A 19,237-nucleotide genomic window follows, 5' to 3' on the forward strand; every position below is an offset into this window, starting at 1 on the left:
GTTTAGGTTAATATGATTATAATTCAAGTGATCGCCAATAATAGTTTTGTTTGTGCATTAATATTCAACCGACATAGATAAATAGGTTTAGGGTTAAGCTATTGATTGTATGTTAGTCAGAAAGCGCACATGAATACGAGAAGAATAAAGTAGAGGCCTATTTTTAAGGCAAGTTCAATCTCTTTTAGGTTGGATTTGTACCTTCATCCCCAAACTTCCAGTCATGGTTCCAGACCTATTAGAGTTAACGATCTCCTAGATCATTAAGAGGTGTAACCTTCACCCTGTGAACGGTTTACAAGTTCCTAAAACTTGTTGGCGACTCTTTTGCTCTAGCTTCCTTCCCTTTGGACGCCACCATGCTTAAGTGTATGATCACATTGGGGCTCAAGTGTGGGATGGATTTAAATATTCCATACACCCATGACGAAGCAAGTTAATGCCTTTCAATCCTATAGGCAAAATAACCCATACTCCAACACATATAATCCTGGCCTCCGGAACTATCCATATCTTTCTTATCGAAGCACCAATAATGTGCAAAATCTTCCATAACAAGCACCACTACCACAGCAGAAATATTATCACCCCAACTCTGGCCAAAAACCCCAACCACAAACTGCTCCTCCATTCACCGACCTTGCCTTGTCAGATTTTAGAACGATGCTAGCAAATATGAAAAAGCACATGGAGAGTAGAGATGCACAAATTGATTCAATCTTAGCACATAAAAAAATCATGGATTATAATATTGCGCAACTTTCCTCTACTCTACAAACTCGCCAGCAGGGAGTCCTACCATCGCAACCAGTACAACCCATGGATCATGATAATGCAATTACTCTAAGGAGTGGTTCACACTATGATGGGCCTTCTATGTCTAAAGATGATGAACATGTTACAACATCAATTGCTAATCTTGATTCCCTTGTACCAAGTGATATTGTTACTAACCCTGCAGGGCCCTAGACAGAAACTAACTGTGCTAATACTTCTTTGCAGGGTAAAACTCTGGAGAAGGGTGGAAATGTGCAAAATCTTATTATTCAAATTCCACTCCCTAATAGACACCTAAAAAATAAGTTGGATAAGTAATTTGATAAGTTTCTAGAGGTCGTCAAGAATCTGCAGGTAATGGTTCCTTTCACTGATTCAATCACTTAAGTTCCTTCATATGCTAAATTCATGAAGGACATTTTGACTAGGAAGATATCCTTTAATGAGGTTGAGACTGTAGCTTTCATTGAAGAATGTAATGCTTTACTACAAAATAAATCTCCACCAAAATTTAAGGATCTCGGTAGTTTTTCTATACCTTGTCATATAGGTAATGTTTTTATTGATAAAGAATTATGTAATTTAGGTACTAGTGTCAGTGTAATTTCATCATCTGTGTGTTCAAAGCTTAATATGGGTGATTTCAAGGATACTTTACTCTACAAATGGCAGATCGTTCTGTTAAATACTCTTTAGGTATTTAAGAGGATGCTCCTATTAGAGTTGGTAAATTTTTTATCCTATTGATTTTGTTGTTTTAGACATGGCTAAGGATACACATATTCCTATTATTTTAGGAAAGACCTTTTCTTCATACTGCAAGTAAGGGCCATAATTAATGTGAAAAAATGGGAAATTAACTCTCTCTGTTGGGGATGATAATATTACATTTAATCTAGGGAGAGTTATGAAAGGACCTATGCTAGAGGAGAAATGTTATAGTATTGATGTAATTGATTTTATATGCCATGATAGCTTACCTCAGGTTCTCTCCCGAGATCCTTTGGAGGAAGTACTATGTTGTGAACTTAATGCAGGCAACGCTGACGTACATATGGAGCAAAGAGGTGGATGAGATTGAGCATGCTCTATCAAATGAGAAACTTAGCCCTGATGAGAATGTTAAGGTGGAAAATTTATTTCAGGAATCATACTCTACGGAGGTAAAGAAACCTGAACTTTAACCTCTTCCTTCACATTTAAAATATGTATTTTTAGATGAGCAGGAACTACACTCTGTGATCATTAGTACTGCACTCGATGAATGAGCGCGGGGAAATTATGTCGTTGACTAACCTACTCACGGCCAAACAAAATTTATTATAATCCTAAACTAACCCTTAAACAAGTCTAGTGGTAAGTTCGGAGTCGAACCACAAGGAACGGTAATGTTGGATTGTTCTCGATCTAATGCTTAAGCTACGCCGAAGTCGGTTTATGGATAGTGGACACTACAACTACACTAACACACATATAAAGATCAAGATATTACAAAGCCTACTAGGGGCAAAGATCCACTTTGAACAATTAACAAGTTAATGGGAATCGATTTAATAATCAATCATGCAAAGAAAGAATTAAAATGGGAATTAATTACCATCAAGAGCAATCTCTCAAATTCCTAGCCTAGATCCCTCATTGACTAGGTGCATAGAAGAAATTTACCCAAAATGCAATCAAATATATAAATTCTAATTCACAATCCCTTGTCAAACTAGAACTAACATGCAATTAAGTTTGCTATCTTGGGAGATCAATCCAATCTAAAACAAACAACATGCCATCATCAATTCAATCAATTTAATCACACAATTATCATCAAATTTATCTCAAATAACTCAATTAACCATAACAAAGCTTCACTCAACACCTAGTAGAAGGAAATCTACTCAAACATGATTAACAAAGCAATTAATAAAGCATAAAGAGAGAAGAGAGTAAGAAATGCTCATTGATATAAAATGGAGATCTTCAAATCATCCAATTCCTCCTTTGATTATCCAAAATCCATGAAAACCATTGTTTCTCTCACTTTCTCTCTCCAAAATTTGAGAGTTTCTCTCTCTAAAAACCTAAAACTAACCTAAAACTACTATTTTGATGGGCGTTAGAACGGTCGCACATTCCACACTCAATCAAACACATTTATTAACAAACACCTTACAAACCAAGCATAATGACAAGTAAGAGTTCGGTCCACAATGAACGGGATATGGTTGCCAAAGATCTTAACACTTAAGCTAATTCGAAGTCAATGGTGAATTGGGGTTCGTCAAGAAGACAAACAAACTATGGTTCTAAATCAATGGATTGAGGACACTAGGGAATGGGATCCACTCGACCAAGGAAAATAGACAAACGGGGAGTGAAATTGATAAGATATAGCAAGGACTATATGTAAGATCAACCTCATGCAATTAGGAAACAACTCACACTACTAAACTTAGATTCCTCATTAGTTTAGCAATAGAAGATACATAATCAAATTACAATAAGTAATGCCATGCTTCATTCACATTTCCATGTCAAACTAAGCATATCATGCTATCAAGCTCCTAAATCAAGGGTAGCTAATCCTATCATTGAAGAACTAACAAGCAATCTCATATAATCAATTTAATTGCAATACAAGCATCAATGCTTCTCCCACATTTGCATAATTAACCCAAAAGGTTGAGCTTCACCCAACCCCTAGCAAGTAGACTACTCACAACTCATATTTATCAACATGCAAACAAGTATTAGGGTTCTAACTTCTTCAATAATTGGGGAAAAATGATTAACAATTGAAATAACTATCATCCAATAACAAATTATCAAGAACTAAGAAGATTTAAATATCATGCAACAACAAATAAAATCAGAAATTAAATGGAGAAAAGTAGAAGGAAGTTACTAATTGAGGCTTGAAATTGTTGAATACAAAGTGCCAATCTTGAGAAACAAACTTGAAACCAACTATTACAATGATTGAATTGATGAAAATTAAGCTAAATTAATTAAAAGGAATGTTTCAAACTAAGAGGAGTCTCTAAAAACTAGGCTATATCTCTCTAGGTTACAAATGAATAAAGGAGGAAGTATTTATACTCCCCATAACACATATGGAAATCCGTCAAAGAAAACGGATTTCCCAGCGAGGAGCGCCCGCTCCTCAAGGCTGCACGCCCGCTCCTCACAGGGTGTGCAATTCTTGAAGCTTTGGCAGAAAGTTGGCAGAAAGATCGGAGCGCCCGCTCCTGAGGGGTGCACGCCCGCTCCTGAGGGGTGCACGCCCGCTCCTGCTGGAGCGCCCTCTCCACTCTTTAATTCTCTTGCCTTAAACACAAACCATGCACCGAAAGCTTGCCAAATTGAGTCCATAGACCTGCAAAACATGGACAAACACAAACCAAGAGGGGGAAAGCCGAGACAAAACATTTTCATTCAAAATTGGGTTAGAAAGAGGGGAAATGATCGCAAAACCGGGTTTAAATTAACACAATAAGTGGTCAAATAAACCACTTATCAAATCCCCCCAAGCTAGCCAAATTCTTGTCCTCAAGCAATTCACATTGCCCAAAAACAAACCCAAAGATCAATTTGCTCAAAGAAAAGCACATGCATAGATATAAGAATACTTAAGCAATAAAACTCGAGCATGAGGTATATGCCTAAGATCAACCACGGTCATGACTAGCCAAAGCCTAGCTAACCTTCCCGAAAATACTCAACTCAAGCCTATTCAACATATATTACCGCGTCCCTATCAAAAAGTTCAAATCCCCCCCCCCCTAATGGTAGTGTCTCGTGACTCCACGAAGGAGCCGGAAAAACATAGATAAAGCGGGTTTCGAACGCTCGACATCTCAATGAAAGAGTACCCTCTCCATATGCTTGCGAATCAACTCCCTCCACCGACAAAGGCATCCACTACTCTCCTAATCATTACAAGACTCAAGGACTACGGCACAAGGTTAAGGCATATATATAAAACTAGAAGTGTTTTGCAATATGAGCCGACTAAATTGTATCATTTGTAGCAAACCCAAAAAGGCTTCTAACCTTGACCCAAGTTGCAACTATGAATGAAATTTTCAGAGTACACCCCCAAGCTTATTTGGTTGCTAGGGCGGTGACAATACATTCCTTCTTCGCATTATTTCCCTTCCTTTTTATTCTTCATTCATCCCCTTTTTTTTTTCCTTTTTTTTTTTCTTCTCTCTTTTTTTTTTTTTTTTTTTTTTTTTTTTTTTTTTTTTTGGTATATACATCACTAACTACTAATTATAGAGAACTAAAAATTAAACTATGGAAATGGTAATAATAGAAATAAGGAAAATTATATGCCTTAACCCTTTGTGAATAAACATTACATGACACCTTTTATCAATACTAAGAGTAGTTTAGGCCACGGCCTTGGGAGTTGAGACTCAAGTTCTCGATTTAGGTACCAAATCAAAGAGGATCCTTGCCACTCATGCAAAATGTAGTAGGCTTGAAAAATAATAAAACCTCAACTTTTTTGGAACAATGTGGGATCAAATACTACCATCTGGGGATCAAATTCCTTTGAGATAGGCGACTCCATCTTACCACAAACCTAGACTTAAAGTCTCGTACATTCGGGAAAGTTATTCTCACACTAGCCTAAACTAACCAATTCTATTTTCAACCAAGGGCATCTAAACCATGCTCGGAATTTTATTACGAAATTAAAACAAACATCCACCACATACAATTCAATATCATCATTGCAAACCGATCAAAGGCAAACAAAATCCTTTTTTTTTTAGCTCTGTTTTTTTTTTTTTAGAAAGCTGAAAATGGGGGAAAGGAAAACTAATTAAAGAATTTGGATATTAGGGTTTTGGATATTAGGGAATTTGGATGTTAGAGGGTAGAGGATAAGAAAAAGAAATTTGGATATTAGGGGAAACCATCATCATAAATCCGCACAAATCATCATCAAAATTCATCATCAAGAAAGACCAAGGACAATGCCAATCAACCCATGATACCAACCAACAAGCAAACCAACCAAAGCATAATCATATCAAAGCCATAGATAAGATGCTCCAAATAGCACACACATAAGGAGAAGTGAGACAAAAACATCAATATGCAATTGTTCTAGCCTAGGCATGCCATAAAAACGTGAAAAGGGCAACAACCAACCTAAAATAGGCATGCTAACTAGAACATAATACCATATGAATCCTACCACAAGTCCCAAAGGCTAAACTAAGCCTTTCATGCCAAACATTCCACATACAAACTCAAACTTCTCCATACATAGCACAAAAAGCATCACAAGAAAGCACACATCCTACCAAAACCAAAACCCACTCATAGGCATAAAAACCCCAAGACTACCCCCCAAGCTAGACTTTTGAATACCGTACCCACAAAAGATAGACACGAAGAGGACAACTCTCCCCCCCAATCTAGAACTTGACACCGCCCTCGGTGTCACAAAAGACGGGAAAGAGTAAAAGGGAATGGTAAATACAAAAGCCTAAGCCTACTCCCGATCACTCCTCCCTACTCGGCGATGGCATGAAATTGTAGTTAGGATCTACATCGCCGGAGTAGGAAGGTTGATCCACATAGGGAGGGAGATCATAGTTGGGGCTACTACGGTAATGACCGTAGTCCGGTGCATCACTAGTGCCCCAACCACCATTATACCCGGGTGGGAACCCGAAGTATCCCCTTTGGGGGTGGTTATCGATCTCCTCCGGAGTCATCCTACCACATGTCTCGGGGACGTGGTAGTAAGAGGGGTCCCCCCCTAAAATCACAACCCCCGGGTTGTGTATAATCGTAGGGAGGGAAGGAACAAAGCTCCGAAATGGAGCTACGGGGTCCTTGCCAATAAGAGTAGGTGGGTTGGTTGTTGTTCCAACCCGCAACCGGCCCTTCTTGAACGGGTCGGTGAGGATAGTTGACATAAGGGAGAAAGTCTCCCCTTTCAACGAGGTTTTGGTAGGACATTTGGGAGACATAGCTTTGATATTCATTTTCTTGGAGAATTCTTTGGTTAGAAAGGTTAAGGTGGTGGAAAGCCGACTCAAGGTTGAAGGAGGAAGATGAGGAGGAGGATTGACCGCCCATGAAATTTGGAATGGTAGAAATGCTATGGCGGCGGGGTTGAGATGGTTGATCAAGGTCGGGAACATTGTCGGGGAGTGGCTCATTTGGCACTTGCCAAGTGGTTTCCACGGTGTTCATAACCGCCGCATTAGGGAGAATGCAACGGTGTTTCCCTTTGACCAACCAAGAGTAGGTGGTCACATTTCCCCGGATTTCCACAATCATATTCATTGTGGCAAAACCGGCAAGGTCAAGAGCATTTGGGCCTTTAATTGGGGTTAATTGGTTAACCCAATCGGTGAAACCCAATGTCTTGGCGATGATTGTGATCATCCCACCACACTTAATCTCACCCGTCAACTCCGTGCTCATCTTAATATCGTAGCACCGCTTTATGAATATGTACCCCATATTCACATTCCCCTCAATATCCCCCTCAAATCGGGAAGCTATAAAGAGGCATTTAATCTCCTCTTTTGTTAGCTTCCCGAGATCTTGCTTTGTAAAGCAAGCATACCCCATAATTCTCATGAATATACGGAGTACAGGGTGGATGATATGGCTAGCGTAACTAGACCGGGATGTGAATGTGGGGTACCCCGCGATAGTGTTCCACCAGTTACACTCGTCGTAACTGGTGAGCTTGTAACTATCGGGTCTGGTTATTTGGTTGTTAACGGGCCACCCGAATATCTGATTGAGTTAAGTTAAGCTTATGACTTGAGGTCTATTGAACATGTTAAACTCAATCTCACACTCAATCGGCTCTCCTTCCCCACTAGTCTTTACCACGGTTAGGGTGGATAGGAATTCAAGAGTGAGTGATTCGAATGTTTCCTCCCTTTTTTTAAGAAATTCTAACCATCCGAAATTAGCAGCCACTTGACGAATTCCGTCGTCTATTCCTAGAATTTGGCACGACTCTTGGTCATAGAATCGTGTTGGAAGCATTTTTCGCGAGCATAGATTTTTATGGAGACTTTTGGATTTTTCTGGTATTTTTATCAAAGGAGGAGGACCAGATTGGCTTATTGCTTGGTTTTGGGCTATTGTTTGGTTTAGGGATTCGGTAGGGCTTCCGGAGGAACGTTTTTCATTTATTTGGATGCCGGAAGTAGTCTTCCTCTTCTTCCCTCCCGCACCTCCAAATAAACGAAGAACCATTTTGATTTTTTTTTTTTTTTGGATAGGAAAGCTTACAAAAATCACCACAAACAACAGTCAACAAACCACAAACAATCTCCTTAACTTCAAACCCCCAAATAAATCCAATGTACCTGCTCACAATTCAATAATAATTCCACACAACCAACCAACAATCTCAACACAACAATTCCCACACAAAAATTCACAAAGTATAATCAATTTTTCAAGCACAAGCCATTCTCTTACTCCACAATTATCCACAAAAATCAACAATTTAATTATCAAAGGCAAGAAAATTTGTTCAAATCACCTAATCATGCAACTAATTACACAACAATCATGAAATAAACAAATTGAGAGAAAGATTGAAGAAAAACCCTTAGGTTTAAGAGGGAAAGTGAAGTAAGGAAGAAGATTATACCACTTAGAGTATGAAAATACTCTAAAATCCTCCAATTTACCCAAATTTCTCCTTTTCTAACAAGCTTGGCCCCTTTCCCTTTGATTTTCTTCAATTCCCACTTGTGGGTCTTCGAAATTTTTGCCCAAAATTTTGTAAAATTGTGGTTTTTTGGAGAGAGAATTTGATGTAGATTAAGAATTTGTGAATTTTGATTGAAGAAAGTTGAGATTTGATGATGAAAATGAAGAGAGAAGTTGGAGAAAGTGAGGGTTTTTAGAGTGAGAAGTAGATGGGGATGAGGAGAGAGAGCATGAATGTTAGAATGATTGGTGAAAATGGGTGAAGGAGATTAAAAGAAGGAGAAAGATTCCCCCTTTTTTTTTTCCCGGATCCGCTGGAGCGGGCGTGCAGGGAAGAGGAGCGCCCGCTCCGATCCTGGGAATTCACTTCTGTTTTTTTTTTTTGAATTTTCCTGTGAGGAGCGGGCGTGCAATTTTTGGAGCGCCCGCTCCTGGGGGTGGAGCGCCCGCTCCTGGGGGTGGAGCGCCCGCTCCAAACTCTTCTTCACCCTTCTGTTTTTTTTTAATTTGGTTCACCCTGCAAGGAGCGGGCGTGCAAAATTTGGAGCGCCCGCTCCTGTCTTTTGAGCGGGCGTGCAGATCATTGGAGCACCCGCTCCAATTCTTTGGAGAACCTTCTGTTTTTTTCTTATTTGGGACACCCTGTGAGGAGCGGGCGTGCAAAATTTGGAGCGCCCGCTCCTCATTCCGGAGCGCCCGCTCTAAACTTACTGGAACTTTATGTTTTTCTTCTGTTTTGGCTGAAAGTTATTTCCTGTGACGAGCGGGCGCGCAAGGCTGAGGAGCGCCTGCTCCTCACTGCTTAATGCTTTGATTAAATTCTTCCTTGCTTTCTTTTTTGCTTCTTTCTCCTACATTAAAATCACAAGGACATAATTCAACAAAATTAGCCAAAATCAGATATTCTCAACACTCTTATTCTTTTCTTCTCTCACTCATTGTTTAATTTCTCACTCCTTTTATTTTTTTTACTCTCTTTTCTCTCTTTTTTTTTTCTTTTTTTTTTACTCGGGTTGCCTCCCGGAAGCGCTTCTTTAACGTCAATAGCTTGACGACCTCCACACTCAGGAGGTAAGATTACATTGAGTTGATTCTAAAACACCTACATGAGCACCCTCGTAGTAAAGCTTGAGGCGATGCCCATTCACCTTGAAAGATCTCTTGTCGTCCATATCCCAAACTTCCACGGCTCCATGAGGAAACACTTCCTTAACAACAAAAGGTCCACTCCACCTTGATTAAAGTTTCCCGGGAAACAATTTCATCCTAGAGTTGTAGAGGAGTACCTTATCGCCTTTTAGAAATGATTTCTTTTCAATGTTCCGGTCGTGGCAATCCTTAGTGCGATTCTTATAGTTGCTAGCACACTCATAGGCTTCCAATCTTAGCTCTTCAAGCTCATGCAAATCAAGCCATCTTTGCTCTCCCGCGCTAGCCAAGTCGAAGTTAATCTTCTTGATTGCCCATTGAGTTCGGTGTTCAAGTTCCACCGGTAGATGACAAGATTTTCCATACACAAGACGATATGGAGTTGTGCCTATTGGGGTTTTGTATGCCGTTCTATATGCCCATAGAGCGTCATCAAGCTTTTCCGACCAATCCTTCCTATTACTTGCAACCGTTTTCTCAAGGATTAATTTAATTTGACGGTTGGACACTTCCACTTGCCCACTAGTTTGTGGATGATAGGTAAGGCCAAATCTTTGGTGAACCCCGTGCTTTCTTAGCATCTTTTGAAAAGCACTATGAACGAAATGTGAACCGTTGTCACTTACCACTGCTCTAGGAATTCCGAATCTTGGAAATATGACTTTCTTGAACATCTTCATGACTACCTTGTGGTCATTAGTTGGGGAGGCAATGGCTTCAACCCATTTTGACACGTAATCGACCGCCACAAGGATGTATTGATTTCCATAAGAAGTAGGGAATGGCCCCATGAAATCAACACCCCACACATCAAATACCTCTAGCTCAAGAATCGGTTGTTGAGGCATCTCGTTTCGCTTGGATATATTGTCGGTTCGTTGACACTAGTCACAAGTCTTCACAAACCCCCAAGCATCCTTAAAGATGTGAGGCCACCACAACCCGCTATGCAAAACCTTCAATGCTGTTTTGTTTGCTCCCATATGCCCTCCACAAGGATCGGAATGACACATCTTGAGCACATTTTTCACTTCTTCATCCGGAACACACCTACGGAGCAAACCATCTACTCCTCTCTTGTAGAGAATGGGGTCATCCCACACATAGTGTCTTGCTTCCCTTTTTAGCTTCTTCCTTTGATTTTTTGAGAAATCGGGAGGGAATTCTCCACAAGCCAAATAGTTCACCAAGTCGGCGAACCATGGAAGCTCCTTCTCATTCAAGATATAGAGCACATCATCTCTCAATTCATCGCAAATGGGAATTTCATCATCACTAGCTCTCACATTCTCTAATCGGGAAAGATGGTCTGCAACCACATTTTCGGCCCCTTTCTTATCCCGGATTTCAACATGAAATTGTTGGAGAGACAAGACCCACCGAAGAAGACGAGGTTTGGACTCTTTCTTTTCCACAAGGTACCTAATAGCCGCATGATCGGTATAGACAATAGTTTTGGAACCAATTAGGTAGTTCCAAAACTTCTAAAAAGCATGCACCACGGCAAGAAACTCCTTCTCCGTTGTGGTGTAGTTCCGTTGAGATTCATTCAAGGTCTTGGACATGTAGTAAATGATGTGAAGTTTCTTCTCAATTCTTTGTCCCAACACCCCTCCAATTGCAACATCACTAGCATCGCACATAAGTTCAAACGGCAAATCCCATCTTGGCCCTTGCACGATTGGAGTAGAGATCAAAGCCTCCTTTAATTTGTTGAAAGCTTGAAGACACTTTTCATCAAAAATAAAGATGGCATCCTTTTGAAGAAGAGCATTTAGGGGTCTAGCAATTTGTGAGAAATCCTTGATAAATCTCCTATAGAACCCGGCATGCCCTAAAAAGGATCTTACTCTTCTCACATTAATTGGAGGTGGCAATTTTTCAATCACTTCAACTTTGGCCTTGTCGACCTCAATCCCCTTGCTTGATATCTTGTGACCAAGGATGATTCCCTCTTCAACCATGAAGTGAAATTTTTCCCAATTTAGGACCAAGTTGACCTTCTCACATCTTGCTAAGCATTTTCCCAAATTGGACAAACAATCTTCAAATGAAAGGCCCCCAACCGAGAAATCATCCATGAACACTTCCATTTCGGCTTCAAGCATGTCTCCAAATATACTCATCATGCACCTTTGAAAGGTTGCCGGTGCATTGCAAAGTCCAAACGGCATTCTCCTATATGCAAAAGTACCATATGGACAAGTAAAAGTTGTCTTCTCTTGATCATCCGGGTTTATGTGGATTTGAAAGAAACCCGAATAACCATCAAGAAAGCAATAATACTTGTGCTTTGTTAGTCTTTCAAGCATTTGGTCGATAAAAGGAAGAGGAAAATGATCCTTATTAGTGGATGCATTTAGACGTCTATAGTCTATGCACATCCTCCAACCGGTCACCGTTCTAGTTGAAATGAGATCACCATTCTCATTTTCAAATACGGTCATTCCTCCCTTTTTAGGGACCACATGAACGGGGGAAACCCATCTAGAACTCGAAATGGGGAAGATGATGCCGGCATCAAGGAGTTTGGTGATTTCTTTCTTCACCACCTCCCCCATTTGAGGATTGAGTTTCCTTTGCCTCTCAATGGAAGGCTTAGAACCCTCCTCAAGTGTTATGTGGTGCATACATAAAGCGGGACTAATACCTTTGAGGTTATCAATGGTATAGCCCAAAGCACCTTGGTGGTTTCTTGAAATTCCACATAACATTTGAGTTTGGCACTCGTTCAAAGAAGAATTCACTATTACCGGAAAAGTTGAATTAGGACCCAAAAACTCATACCTTAGGTTTGATGGTAGAGGTTTTAACTCTACCATTGGAACACCCTTACCTTCTCTTGAGGTGGCTATTTTCAAAGCATCATTGCTTGTGATTCCCATGCATACTTGCTCAATGCTTTCTTCCGTACTTCCTTCAAGCATTTCTTCATACAATGTCATCTCCTTGCCTTGCTCACCTATCTTTTCCTTATTCAAAAGGACATTCTCAAGGGCATCGTTAGTAGTGAGCAAGTGCTCATGCATAGAAGTCACAATAGAATCAATAGTATCAATCATCATACAATTATCAAGACTAGAGCTTGGATATTTCATGCTCTCATTCAAATCAAATTCTATCACCTCATCTCCTACTTTTAGTGAAATTTTAGCACTTTTAACATCTATTAAAGCACCCGAAGTAGCAAGAAAAGGTCTTCCTAAAATTATTGGAATGTTAACATCTTCATCCATCTCTAACACAACAAAATCCACCGGGATTACAAACTTCCCCACCCTTAGAGGAACATCCTCTACCTTACCCTTTGGGAATTTAATAGAGCGATCGGCCAATTGTAGGGTGATGTTGGTGGGTAGAAGCTCCCCTATCCCAAGTCTTTGGTATACCGAGTATGGCATTAGGCTAACACTAGCCCCTAGGTCACACAAAGCATTATCAATTTGCATCTTGTATATTGCACATGGGATAGAAAAGTTACCGGGGTCTTTCAATTTGGGTGGCATCTTGTTCATGATAATTGCACTACAATTCTCGGTGAGACTCACCGTTTCAACCAATTCACACTTTATCCTTCCACTCAAAATATCTTTCAAAAACCTAGCATAGTTAGGCATTTGCTTGATAGCATCGGTAAAAGGAATTGAAAGGTGGATTTGTTTCAATGTTTTAAGAAATTTTCCAAATTGCACATCTAATTTGTTTCTAATAAATTTGTGAGGATATGGTAGCTTTTGCAATTGTTTTGTTTCTCTCTCTTTTTCTCTTCTCTCTTCACTCTCTTTTTCAAAATCTTTCTCTTTCTCACATTCTTTCTCTTTTTCATTCTCATGGTTTTGCTCTCTCTCTTGTTCAAAATCACTTTTAAGGGGAGGCTCACTTATGTTCATTCTCTCATTGCCTTTTTTAGGAACACTTTCTTCCAACACTTTTCCACTCCTTGTTGATATAAAATTTACGGGTCTCTTAGGATCTAGTCCTTGGGGTGGTAGTTTAGAAGTGCTAGTCCCTTCCTTCAAAGCATTGGCCAATTGAGAAATTTGTGTTTCTAGCATTTTATTATGGGTCATCACTTCACTAAATTTCTTTTCACTAGAGGCCATGAAAGTATTGAACATTTTAGTTTGATTTTCCATCATTTCCTCCAAGCTAGACCTACTATGTGGTGCTTGTGCATAGTAGTTGTCTTGGGAAGCCCTATTACCTCTAACATTCGAATTGGACGCATTTTGATTAGAAGAACCTCTATTATTATTGTTGTTGCAATTGTTCCAATTATTATAGTATCCCCCTTGGTGAAATTGCCCTTGATTCCCATAGTTTCCTTGATTATTATGATTATGGTTACCATAATCACCTTGTTGGTTGTAGTTACCTTGGGGATTTTGGTCCCTTTGGTTCCTATTTCCCCATTGATTTTGGTTATGGTAATCGTAATCATTTCCTCTTTGGTTATAGGAATTCCCCCCTTGTTCTCTTCTATTTGGTGGTAAGTATCTTTGGGGTTGGGAATCATAATTACAAGAAGAGGTATCATGGTCATATGACCCACAATTTTCACAAAACAAACATCCATGAGGCATGTTATTAGAATTAGAGGGAGAAGAGTTAGAATTCATACCTCTCCCCTTAGATTGGGAGGGATGCTCTTGTGTTGAACTAGAGGTCTCTATTTTTGCCTTAATGGACGTCATCTCCTTTCCAAGGTTGGCGATTTGGGAAGTCAAATTGTTGATGGCATTAAGGTGATCGACGGAGTAAACCGCATTTCCTCCCTTTTTTAGAGAATCTCTCTCTCCTTCTTGCCAATCCATGTGGTGCCTCACCACATCCTCAATTATCTCTATGACTTGCTCCTCCGTCTTGTTCATAATCGGGCCACCCGCTCCCGCATCCAAGCTAGTCTTTCCTTGTGGGCTCAAGCCCCCATAGAAAATTTGAAGCACTTGATATGACGGAATGCCATGATGAGGGCACTCCCTTTGATATTCCTTGTATCGTTCCCATGCCTCATATATGGTTTCACTAGCCTTTTGACGGAAGCCTTGGATCAAAGCCCTTGCCTCGGTCGTCTTCTTTTGAGAATAGAATCTCCCTAAGAAAGCCGTGGTGACCTCGTCCCAAGTTCTCAAGGAGTTAGGCCTCACCTCCTTCTCAAGCCATTCAAGAGCCCTTCCTATCAAAGAAAAAGGAAATAGCTTTAGTCTCACAAACTCTTGAGTTACCCCATTTACCTTGATTGTGTTGCAATATTTTTCAAACTCGTTCAAGTGTGCAAGAGGGCTCTCATGTTTTGCTCCACTATATTGCCTTCTTTCAATCAAATTTATCATCGCGGGCCGAATCTCGAAGTCATTGGCTTGAGTAACGGGTGGAGCAATGCCACTTGAAGCTCTATAAGCTCCCGGAGTTCCCAACTCCTTTAAAGGTCTTTGAGGTGGTGGTTTCGCGTCACCCAATTGATCTCGATCCTCCTCGAAATTGGTCTCTCTAGTTGGGGGAGTAGTAAACGGCCTAGAACCGGCTCTTTTTCTCCTTCTATAAGTTTGCTCAATCTCGGGATCATAAGGTACCAAGATCCTGTTATGAGTTCTGCGCATACACTCTCAACAAACGCAATTAGTACCAAGGCTACAAGTGTAGCCTAAAAGAAACAATCTTTTTGAAATTTTTTTTTTGTTTTATGGTGAACTAGACTCAAGTAATCAATTAGCAATCAACAACACCGCTCCCCGGCAACGGCGCCATTTTGATGGGCGTTAGAACGGTCGTACATTCCACACTCAATCAAACACATTTATTAACAAACACCTTACAAACCAAGCATAATGACAAGTAAGAGTTCGGTCCACAATGAACGGGATATGGTTGCCAAAGATCTTAACACTTAAGCTAATTCGAAGTCAATGGTGAATTGGGGTTCGTCAAGAAGACAAACAAACTATGGTTCTAAATCAATTGATTGAGGACACTAGGGAATGGGATCCACTCGACCAAGGAAAATAGACAAACGGGGAGTGAAATTGATAAGATATAGCAAGGACTATATGTAAGATCAACCTCATGCAATTAGGAAACAACTCACACTACTAAACTTAGATTCCTCATTAGTTTAGCAATAGAAGATACATAATCAAATTACAATAAGTAATGCCATGCTTCATTCACATTTCCATGTCAAACTAAACATATCATGCTATCAAGCTCCTAAATCAAGGGTAGCTAATCCTATCATTGAAGAACTAACAAGCAATCTCATATAATCAATTTAATTGCAATACAAGCATCAATGCTTCTCCCACATTTGCATAATTAACCCAAAAGGTTGAGCTTCACCCAACCCCTAGCAAGTAGACTACTCACAACTCATATTTATCAACATGCAAACAAGTATTAGGGTTCTAACTTCTTCAATAATTGGGGAAAAATGATTAACAATTGAAATAACTATCATCCAATAACAAATTATCAAGAACTAAGAAGATTTAAATATCATGCAACAAAAAATAAAATCAGAAATTAAATGGAGAAAAGTAGAAGGAAGTTACTAATTGAGGCTTGAAATTGTTGAATACAAAGTGTCAATCTTGAGAAACAAACTTGAAACCAACTATTACAATGATTGAATTGATGAAAATTAAGCTAAATTAATTAAAAGGAATGTTTCAAACTAAGAGGAGTCTCTAAAAACTAGGCTATATCTCTCTCTAAAAACCTAAAACTACTGAAAATATGAATTTCTCTCTCTAAAATGAGCAAAAAAATCTATTTATAGCCCTTACTAAATTGCCTAGGAAGCTCCGCAAAAAGTTGAGCAGCGCGTAGAGGAGCGGGCGTGCAGGAGGTGGAGCGCCCGCTCCAGGTCCAGGAGCGGGCGTGCAGAAGGTCGGAGCGCCCGCTCCAAATCTGGAGGAAACAATCTGTTTTTTTTTTATTTTGGATTTCCTGTGAGGAGCAGGCGTGCAGATTTTGGAAACTACTCAGCTTCAAATGAGCATATCTCCCACGTTTTACATCGGAATTGAGCATATGACCTGTCGTTGGAAAGCTCTCGAGATAAGCTTTCATCTCCAATTAAAATCGCCCCAAAATGTTTTGTAGATCAAAAGATATAGGCGTTTGAAGTATGATCTTTGCAAATCAAGTGCACATTTCTTCATTACTTGTTCTTTTATGTTTTATATTTCTTCAATCTTGAGCAATGAACTTATCCAAGTGTTCCTAAAAATAAGAGTAAACCAATAAAGTTTAATCTAATGTCATAAGCCACCAAAATATGCAAGAAAAGCCAAAATTGAGCAATAACGACATTTCACACACAAACATGATAAATGTAGTAAAACGCTATTAAAACCAAGTAAAAAGATAGAAAAACTAACTACAAAACTCCTAAAAATAGCGACATAAATGACACTTATCAATGACCCACAAACTTCCCAACTTCTAGAGCTTCTTCGAACCCACAAGAGGGGAATTGGGTACGGTATTGATGATCTAAAGAGTATTAGTCCTGATATTTGCATGCACAGGATACACCTAGAGGATGATCAGAGACCAATTATTATTCAACCTCAGAGAAGGTTGAATCCTAACATGCAAGATGTTGTTAAAAAGGAAGTTATGAAACTACTTGATGTAGGTATTATCTACCCTATCTCTGATTCAAAGTAGGTAAGCCCTGTGCAGGTAGTTCCAAAGAAGGGTGGGATGACAGTAATAAAAAATTAAGTGAATTAATTCCTACTAGAAATGTAACATGATGACGGATGTGTATTGGTTATCGCAGATTAAATACTGCCACTAAAAAGGATCACTTTCCGATCCCCTTCCCTTTACAGATCAAATGTTGGAAAGATTGGCTAACCATAAATTTTTTTGTTATTTGGATGATTACTCAAGATTCTTTCAAATCCCAATTCACTCTAATGATCGAGAGAAAACAATATTTACATGTCCCTATGATACTTTTGTTTATCGTAGGTGTCCTTTGGATTACGTAATGCACCTTCCACTTTTCAGCGTTGTATGATAAGCATTTTTGCTGAATTCATAAAGTCTATTATAGAAGTCTTTATATATGATTTTAGTGTGTATGGATCTTCATTTGATAATTCTTTATCTAACCTCGCTAAAGTTTAATTTTGAAATAGTGTGAAGAATACAATTTAGTCTTAAATTGGGAGAAGTGTCACTTTATGGTGACACAAGGTGTAGTATTGGGTCATATTGTTTCTGATCAAGGTATATAGGTCAACAAAGAAAAGGTAGAATTAAGTGATTGAGCAATTACCCCCACCAGTGAAGGTTAAAGGGGTAAGGAGTTTCCTTGGTCACGCGAGGTTTTATCACCGTTTTATCAAAGATTTTTCAAAAATTGCTAAACCACGAACCCAAATTCTGCTTAAAGATGCTCCTTTTGATTTTACTGACGAGTGTCTTGAGTCATTTAACAGGATCAAGAAAGCCTTGTTTTCGGCTTCCATCATATGTGCTCCCGATTGGAATCTTCCATTCGAGATCATGTGTAACGCTAGTGACTATGCATTAGGTGTCATGCTAGGCCAAAGGAAGAATGAAGTTTTGCATGCTATTTACTATGCAAGTAAAACTTTAGATGATACTCAAGTTAACTATGCCACTACAAAGAAGGAGTTTCTTGTTGTTATTTATGCCTTAGAGAAATTTAGATCATACTTGGTTGGTTCTAAAATTATTGATTTTACTGATCATACAGCGTTGAAATATCTCATTGCCAAGGCAGAGACCAAGCCCAGACTCTTTCGTTGGATGCTCATGCTCCAAGACTTTGATATTGAAATTAGAGACAAAAAGGGAGCGGAGAATGTAGTTGCAGATCACTTGTCTAGGATTAGGTATGATGGAGGTGAGGACTCTACACCTATTGATGATTCTCTGCCTGACAATAATCTCCTTGCAGTTATGTAACAAGGACCTTGGTATGCCGACTATGCCAATATTAGGTAGGTCGTATACTACCTCCGGATATGTCCTACCAATTAACAAAAGAAAAGGTTTCTCCATGATGTTTAAATATTACTTTTGGGATGATCCTTTCTTGTTTCGTGAGTGTGTATATGGACTATTTCGCAGGTGTATCCCCGATTGGGAAGTGAATGGCATCTTACAACATTGCCACAACTCTCCATACGGTGGGCAGCATACCCCTTCTAGAACCGTAGCCAATCTTAATGAGTCAGGCTTCTTTTGGCATACTATGTTCAAGGATGCGTGAATATTTATCAAGTCTTGTGATTTTTTCCAGAGGACCGGGAATATTTCAAGGAGGCATGAGATGCCTAAAACTGGGATTTTTGAAGTTGAAATATTTTATGTTTGGGGGTATTGATTATATGGGACCATTTTCATCTTCCAAGGGGAATTGTTACATACTCGTGGCCGTTGATTATGTGTCCAAATGGGTCAAGGCCATTGCTTCACCAACAAATAATGCCAAGGTGGTAATGAAGCTCTTCAAGAAGACTATATTTCCACGGTTTGGTGTCCCACGAGCTATCATTAGTGATGGGGTAACTCAATTCCATGAAAGACAATTGGACAACCTTCTAAATAAGTATGAAGTATATCA

At 39.4% G+C, this 19,237-nt stretch overlaps 1 non-coding gene across 1 annotated transcript; it reads left to right on the forward strand.

The window, feature by feature from the left end:
- The first annotated feature begins 14,589 nt into the window (after nt 1–14,589).
- On the forward strand, nt 14,590–14,695 carry LOC145625665 (small nucleolar RNA R71). Its single transcript, XR_014110574.1, has one exon. It is a non-coding gene; the product is annotated as a small nucleolar RNA R71 (small nucleolar RNA).
- The last annotated feature ends 4,542 nt before the right edge of the window (nt 14,696–19,237 follow it).

Source organism: Chenopodium album, chromosome 3 (genome assembly GCF_948465745.1).
Source record: "Chenopodium album chromosome 3, dcCheAlbu1.1, whole genome shotgun sequence".
Classification (NCBI taxonomy): domain Eukaryota; kingdom Viridiplantae; phylum Streptophyta; class Magnoliopsida; order Caryophyllales; family Amaranthaceae; genus Chenopodium; species Chenopodium album.